Genomic DNA, 8,206 nt, shown 5'->3' on the forward strand with positions numbered 1-8,206 from the left:
TAGCAGGGCACTGTTGCACATGCCTGTAGTCCCAGCTACTTGGGAGGCTGAGGCAGGAGATTCGCTGGAACCTGGGAGGCAGAGAGGCTGCAGTGAGCTAAGATTGCGCCACTGCATTCCAGCCTGGATGACTGAGCAAGACTCCATCTTAAAAACAAACAAACAAAAACCTGCTTAATGGCAGAACCTAGAGTATCATACCTCTATATTCCCTTTAGTATCCTGAATACTGTTTGGTATTAGGTATATAAAGAAAACAAATGTGTGTGTTTTTAATTAAATCTACATGAATAAAAAGGATAATATAGGAAAACCATTACCTCTAGGAGGTTGGATGCTCTTCTGAAGTACGTCTTTTTTCTACTTGCTATCTTTGTAATTCCTTCATGCAATTCCTACAATGAGAGATAGAGTTTAAACCTGAAAACATTCTTGGAAGAGGAATCTTCATTAATTCCAGTATACTACAAGGTAAAAGAGAATGATACTAATTTCTTTGAGATAAATGTAAGAGGGGATGGAGTTGCTATACCCCCTTTCTTATTGTTGTAATGTGATGGGAAGAGGTTGGTGCTGGGTGGAGGAAGTATTGTCAGTAGGAAAACAAGCAGTGAAGTGAAAGCTGAGCTCATTGGAGACACATTTTTTTGCTCTTTCCAGTTCTACCCTGGACTGGCTTTGAGCATGCTCTCCAAGGAAATGATCTCTACCCTTAGATTATGGTATCTCAGTCAACTTTCCTTTGGGAAAGAAGTTTTCCTCCTGGGAAAGAAGTTTTTTGCTTTCTATGTTCTTTAACTTCTTTTAATTCACCTCCAAGGGTTGCAGTTCTACCATCGCAATTGATGGATTCTTCTTGACTTATTTTTATACCTATAATAGCATAATTTTACCCTAATAAAAATAAGACTATATTATATCCACTGATGTACAATGTTTTGGTTTTTAAGGAACAATGTATTGTAGATATATTCCACATAAAACTGCTTAAAAATAACTCCATTGTAGAGTAGTATGTGACTCATTTTAACAATCTGAAATTTACTCTATCAACTATATTTCAAGCTTCAAGCTTTTTGATTTCAAGTCCAGTTCTTCCTGTCAAGAATTTAGCTCAGGTACTAAGAGAGAAGGGCTGTTCCTCCACCAAACAGTTTCACTTGGGATTACAAGGGAGATTCCTGGAGCCAGAAGGCAGGAGGGTATACACATCTACTCTTGGGATTTTCTGGGTGCATGTGCTTTCAGCTGCGTACTTCTTAGTATGAGTTTCTGTAGGTACACGCTCTGTTATGAAAGGAATCTGAAAGAAACTGGATCACTACTGCTAGTAGAGGTAAAAAATCATCTGATAGAGAAGGATTATCATGTAGTTGTTGAGGTTAAACTACCCACATTTAAACAGCTCTGCACCTACCAGTTGTATGATACAAGAAAAAGCTGCTTAGTCTCCTGGGCCTCAGTTGTCTCATCTTTAAAATGGGGATAACAATAGAATCTGCTTTAAAAATTGTTAAAAGTACAAAATGATTTAAAAACTGTAAAGTGCTTATACAGGCCTGGCACATAATAAGTGCTTAATTAAATGTTAGTCAAGCCTTGATATGTACCTGGTAGTACACTAGAAGAGGAGGAGGCTCAGCTGGAGGCTGAGTGCAGTGAGTAGGGCAGCAGCTGGGAATTCTGGTGGTCAAATAAGGGGGCTTTCCAGCCCCACAGGCATGGACAGTTGTGGTCTTCCCAGCTTCAAGCACCAACTCTTTGGGGACTTTACCAACCAACTACAGCCCACATGGGTTTTATGCTGAGTTTCTCTCTAGTACAAACCAGTGCCAGAGTAGTGTCGGATATGTGCATGTGGTCCCAGCCTGACTGCCATTTGATGCCATTTAACTCTTTGATGCGGATAATTCTGTCATGTGCATTGTAGGATGTTTAGCAGCAAGCCTGGCCTCTACCCGCTAGATGCCGATAGCACACCCTCAGCTGAAACACCCAAAAATGTCTGCAGATTTTGCCAAATGTCCCCTGGAAGGCACGATCACCCCTTACTGAGAATCACTGATGTAACCTGATATTGGATATAGAAGTTGCTTATTCTAGTTCTTTCTTGTGTGTAAACCAACCTATTTTAGTATAGTCTAAGTATTTGCAGGCAGGGACCACCCTTATATACCACCCACTCACCCACCAGCACAGTGCTTGATCCTCAGATTTCACTTAAATACTTATTGCTTAACTCAAAACAGACGATCAAGCTAGTTGGTTAACATTTTAATTCCTAATTTATACTAAGATTGATTTAAATAAAGGTGACATCAAGACTAATTATTCCTGCTAAGCTTTGAAATGTCAATTACTTCAAAACACATCCTTTTCTTAAAATATGTGATATAATTCAAGCTGGGTCTTTTTTTGTCTTTTCTCTGATCACAATTCCATAGATACTTCACACAATAGCTGGGATATATAAAGTTTGGTTTTAATTGCCATCTATTCATTTTCTTCTTTACAATGAACTGGAAATATCTCAAATGCACTGAGGACTTCTTTCTAGCGATCCCTTTGTCACTGGTGTCACGATGTCTGAATTTTAAATCACTGGAGATGCTCAGCCTAAGAGGAAGCAGGGGGGATTTTGCTCTGTGCCTCACACACAGCCTGGCAGTGTCTGTTCATAATAGCCCTGGCAGCAATGCTCACGGAGACTGTTTGTTCCCTTGAGAGGCTTATTATCCTGACATTTATCACATTCTGATAAATATAAATTCCGCACTCTGAATTTTGCTGCAAATTCATATTTTATACTTCTTTTTGTCTTATAAATAGGGACACACATGTTAATCTAAACACCAATATGCACCCATGGGAATAAATGTGCATTACTACGCTCATCCCTACTGAAAACTGCAGCTCATTGTACTGAAGGTGTAGGGCTGTGATTGAGAAACACACCTGTGGTGACTTTCTACTGGAGTCCTTGAAAACTCCATAACATGGATGAAGAGATTTAAAGGCATATATGTGAATTTCCAACAGACAAGAGGTGTAGCATCAAGAGAAACCAAAACAACTTTTGAGAGGTCCCAACAGAGGACATTTGCATAATGGACCTGCTATGGGATCTGGTGTGGCTCTCAGCATTGGGGCTCAGGATTTGAGCTTCCCAATCACACTGACAGGGAGTGGTGTCAAAGACAGACTCACATGTTCGCAGCTCCCAAGGCTATGCCAATAACTCGTTTGCAAGGAGAGGCAGAGCAGTTGCCAAGGCAGAACCTTAGCCCCCATCGGCACTGCTATGACAGGCTGGGTTGTCATCAGAAGGGAGTTCAATAGGCTTGGAGAAAGTGTGAAGGGAAATAGATGTATGGTCTAAAGATGGACTGCTCTCCAGCCAAAAAGCCCAAGCCACGCATTCCCTTGACAGGGTAACACACACCACCCAGAACAACCAAGTGGTGTTCTGTCCCTTAGGATCCTCCTCTTTGGCTTGGATGCAGGTGACATTTGACTCAAGGACACACCTTCAATGTTTTTCCGAAAGCCAACAAAACTCTTCTGACTGATGCAATTTTTTCCTAAGGTGAGCTAGCCTTTAGATAGTTTATTCTCTCCTGACATCCCACCCAGGAAGCAGAGAGATGTGGGTGAACCCTAAGGCAAAGGAGACTCAAGTCTTGTCCAATGTCCTGCTGAAAAGCAGGAGAGTGATTATAAATATCAGGTCCATGCTGGACTGAAAAGAGCAAATTTGGACATCTCCAATTTGTTTTCAAATTATTTTGAGTATCTTTGCTTTGTTTCTTAAAGTGTAGATTTAGAATCCAACTTTCAGAAGACATTTTATTTTTCTCCTTTTAAATCTTTGTTTGAGGTTGAAGGTGGGAAGGAACCACATTTTTTACTTCTGTGACAATTAATGAATGTGTGAAGGGAGATGAAATTTATAAAGTGCCTGTCCCCAACAGAGGCAGTGCTGCAGAACCGTGAAGAGTGTGGACTCCTTCTCACATTGGATTAATCATCATTTTTATGTCTCTGTTCCTTCATCTTTAATGTGAAACTAATGGGAATACAAACAAGGGTTATAGAGAGGATCAAATGTGTTCACAGAAATAAAAGGCGCAGATCCATGCCTGGTATATAGTACAAGCCTTTCAAAACATTATCATTGTTTTCTAATCTGAGCAACTACACAATCTGACAATTTTTTGATTTTTTTTTTTTTAAACATTCTTACTCTGTCATCAGGCTGGAGTGCAGTGGCATGATCTCAGCTCACTGCAACCTCTGCCTCTCAGGTTCAAGCAATTGTCTTGCCTCAGCCTCCCAAGTAGCTGGGACTGCAGGCACATGTCATCATGCCCAGCTAATTTTATATTTTAAGTAGAGATGGGGGTTTCACCCTGTTGGCCAGGATGGTCTCGATCTCTTGACCTCATGATCTGCCCCCCTCGGCCTCCCAAAGTGCTAGGATTACAAGGCGTGAGCCCTCTCGCCTGGCCAATTTTTGATCTTCTTTTTCAGCAAAAAAAAAAAGATCTATCATTAAGCTTTCTCTTGAATGTTTTATGTGCAAGCCTATATTCTCGCTCTCTCAAACATGGGGAAAAGTATTTAAAATTACAGGTTCCAAGAGTCCTTAGAGATCCTCTTTACTCTCCTCACTGTGTGTCTCAGGAAGGTGGGGCTCATGTTGAAGGTCAAAGAGCTGAAGTCAAGGTGGGTGGGAGGGCAGAAATAAAACTCATGCCTCTGGATTCCTGACTTTCCACCAAAGAACTCTAACTTGCTCTATGGATGGCCATGCCTGATGAAGTTCACAGAAGAATTTGACCAGAAAATATCATGATATTAACTATTTTTCCCCTTCCTCTTTATTAGATTTCCAGCACCATAGATTGATAGAGAGACATAAACAGATAGATAGATAGATGGATAGATAGATAGATAGATAGATGGATAGATAGATAGATAGATAACAGATAGATAGGTAGATAGATAGACAGATAAATGAATGAAGAGAGAGAGAGAGGCAGAGAGAGAAATAACACTAACTTAAGACTTTCTCATTACAACTGTGGCATAGAATATGTGAGTTGTCCATGAAATCCACCAGTAACAGGAGCAACAGGAGAACGTGTAATCAGTAAGAAGAGGAGATGAGAATGCTAAGGGCCACTGCTGTGACCTGACTGTCTATAAATAGGACATTATCACCTCAGGGTTAAGCATGTCTGCTCATCCTAATACTTGATGAGAGAAAATAACAATATAAATAGATTGCTACCTGCACACATTGCATTTAGAATGTATTTGGTGCCAGGATCTTAGGAACATTCAGAAGAATTATTTAAAGTCTCAAAAACTTTCTGTGAGGAAAACAAAAACAAACAAACAAAAAAAAAACAAATCTGAAAAGCCTCTTCTATCAGCAAGAACAGCAGCATCTGCTTAAGAACACATAGCAACCCCTACATTCAGATCAGGACAGGAAATAAAAAAAAAAATAACATATCCAATTGAAACCGCGGGAGGACACAGTAGACAGAATGTAATTAGTTGGGTTGACTGTCAGCCAAAACCTCAGGCAACCACCCCCTTGCTCTTATGAAAACTGCCTGGAGATTTTTAATGATGATGAGCAGTTAGGATCTCGATTTTAAATCTTCTCTGAAATGCAGGGCGCCATCATTCCCTCCAGCAACACTGGGATATTGGTTCTGGGTTGGCACTGAAGAGCTCTGGGAAAGGTGAACCCTAACTCCTCAAGCAGGAGTGACTTCTGTCAAAAAATGTTGGGTTTCGTCAATGCTTTAACTCTAACGAATCCAGCTGAATTTATGAGTTGGGTGATTTCAAAACGAGGACCCTTGCTCTATGGAATTTAAATTTGGGATTTTGGAATGAATATCTCCACTGTAGTGCTTTTCTCAGAAGAGAGTGATGGGATTAGGAATTCTGGATTAGGGATCCCGGGGACTACAGTCCCATGGCCAGACCTGAAGACGCTCAGGGGCAGGATGTTCATGGGCAGATGCCACCCAATTCTGCTGCTGCTCCTTCCCCAGGTCCCCAGAAGAGCCACTGGATGGGAGTGGATAGAATAGAGACATAGAAGCCAGAACTGGATTTGAATTCTTGCTCTGTCTCTTACTAGATATGCGATCTTGGGCAAGCCCCTCAGGCAATCTAAGCCTCAAACGAAAGAAGGCAGAAAAAGTGTTGGGTCTTTTCAATTTCTCCAATCCCTTTAAATGATAAAATATGTTACCTTTAAAATACATATAGATTACTGTTGATGGTGCTTTCCTGTGCCTGAGATTGGAGATCTGAAAGAGCAAGCTGATCCAGGCCTCCTTCCATGCAGATTGTGTGTTTAGTCTGTCCTATGGCTAATGACTGCAGCTGCTTCCTGCAGAGACTGTTATAAGATTCTATAAAAGGCCGAGATATTATGGTTTCAGAAGCAGGTAATGAGGATACACAGAAACCACGTGGTTTGTTTCTTTCCATTTGGATTTTTAGTTTGTAGGCTTTCTACACAGGAGTTCATGGGTACGATGCCAACTCTCACAGACAACAAGGATTTATTGTATTAATAATCTGCAAATTATGGATTGCAAAACCAAAGACATTTGGGGATTTCATTGAACTTCTACCAAAAAAGATGCCTCCATGCTGAGGTTTTCAAGTTGTTCACTGTGCCCAGTTGAAATTAATTATAAACTATACATCTCTTTGCATATTAATTATGAAAACATACCATGGAATATCTCTAGGATAAAGTATAGCAGAAAAAGATGGCAATTTATGAATACTGTGTGCCAAATCAAATGAAATACCCAACTAAGACTGTTTTCCAAAAATAAGCTTTAAAATATATCTTTCTTCAATGTTGTAGGAATTCAATCCATTCAAATCCACAGACAATAAGTCCATTTGCTGAATTATTGATTTCAGATTGTTTGGGATAGTATCTACTTGAACTATGATGAGAAAGCAATTCCAAAATCAATCTGAATTTTTTTTTAACTGATAACCGTTATAAGCATGATCAAACCTGTCCTATGGATGTGGCTCCAAAAATGTGGGTCAAAAAATATGAATCTCGAATCCACAGTCAAATAAGTTGTGAATATGCTTGGTTTTTAAAAATGAATTCTCTTATTGCATATTACCTTTGATGTGTCATATATTATTTTAAGTATTATGCAAAGCATTTCACAAATTTCTGTGGCCAGGGAACACTTTTTTACAGAGCATCTTCCTGGACCAGTGTTCTTTGGTTAATCCTGGGTCTGATGACTTGCTATTGCTGCCATGTGCCTCCATTCTCTGTTTTCTTCTTGGCTTCCTAGATTCTGCCACTGTGGCCAACCCCAGGATTAGAGCAAAGCAAATGGAACAAACCCACTCAGAATTAAAGTCCTTGTTTATTTCATCAGAGACTGGCCTGATGCTTACATTAGCCCTTTCTGGCTAGAGCTTCATGTCTCGCCCACTTTCTGTTCACTTCTGACCTGAAACAACAGGACTGCAGAAGAGAGAAGGGGAATATCTGGTGGTCAGGCTAACTCTGTGTACCCCATGATGAAGATGTTTTCAATAAACGTTCATTGTCATAGGTAGAACTTAGGAGTCATAGGCAACGATTTCTTAAGCCTTTCTTCCAATCAATGTGCCATGGCTATTTGATATGTCAATCTCAGCAGCTGAGTCCTGGGAAGATTCATCCCCTTCATGAGCAAATGGAGAATGGAAAGGTGAACAGTCTAGCCCAAAGAGGGGACAATAAAGGAGAGAGGGATATAGCATTTTTTAAGCTTCTGTTATGTAACCAGTACAGTGCCAGGTGCTTTGCATACCAACCTCTGTCCCAATCCCTATATTAGGACTGAATTTTAAAAGGCTAGAGAAGTTAAGAAAAAGAGAGAAGAAGAAAGGATGATGGGGAAGCTAAATTAGTATTTCTATCTCAAGGAAAGAGCTGTAGCACCTCTTCCAGAATTCCACCTGAGCCTTTAACTGTCCCTTCCCACTGGGACAACAACTTCTTCCTTTGTTCATATTCCAACCTCTTTTCTCCACTTCTTTCTTTCCCTCTTGCTCACTAAAAATCCAACTCCTTATCATTAACCCACTACCACCTATGTCTCTTCGTTATTCACATTAAAACACTCTCTTGTCCCTAGATTTCCAC

This window comes from Cebus imitator, unplaced genomic scaffold (assembly GCF_001604975.1).
Source record: "Cebus imitator isolate Cc_AM_T3 unplaced genomic scaffold, Cebus_imitator-1.0 Scaffold236, whole genome shotgun sequence".
In the NCBI taxonomy this organism is placed as follows: domain Eukaryota; kingdom Metazoa; phylum Chordata; class Mammalia; order Primates; family Cebidae; genus Cebus; species Cebus imitator.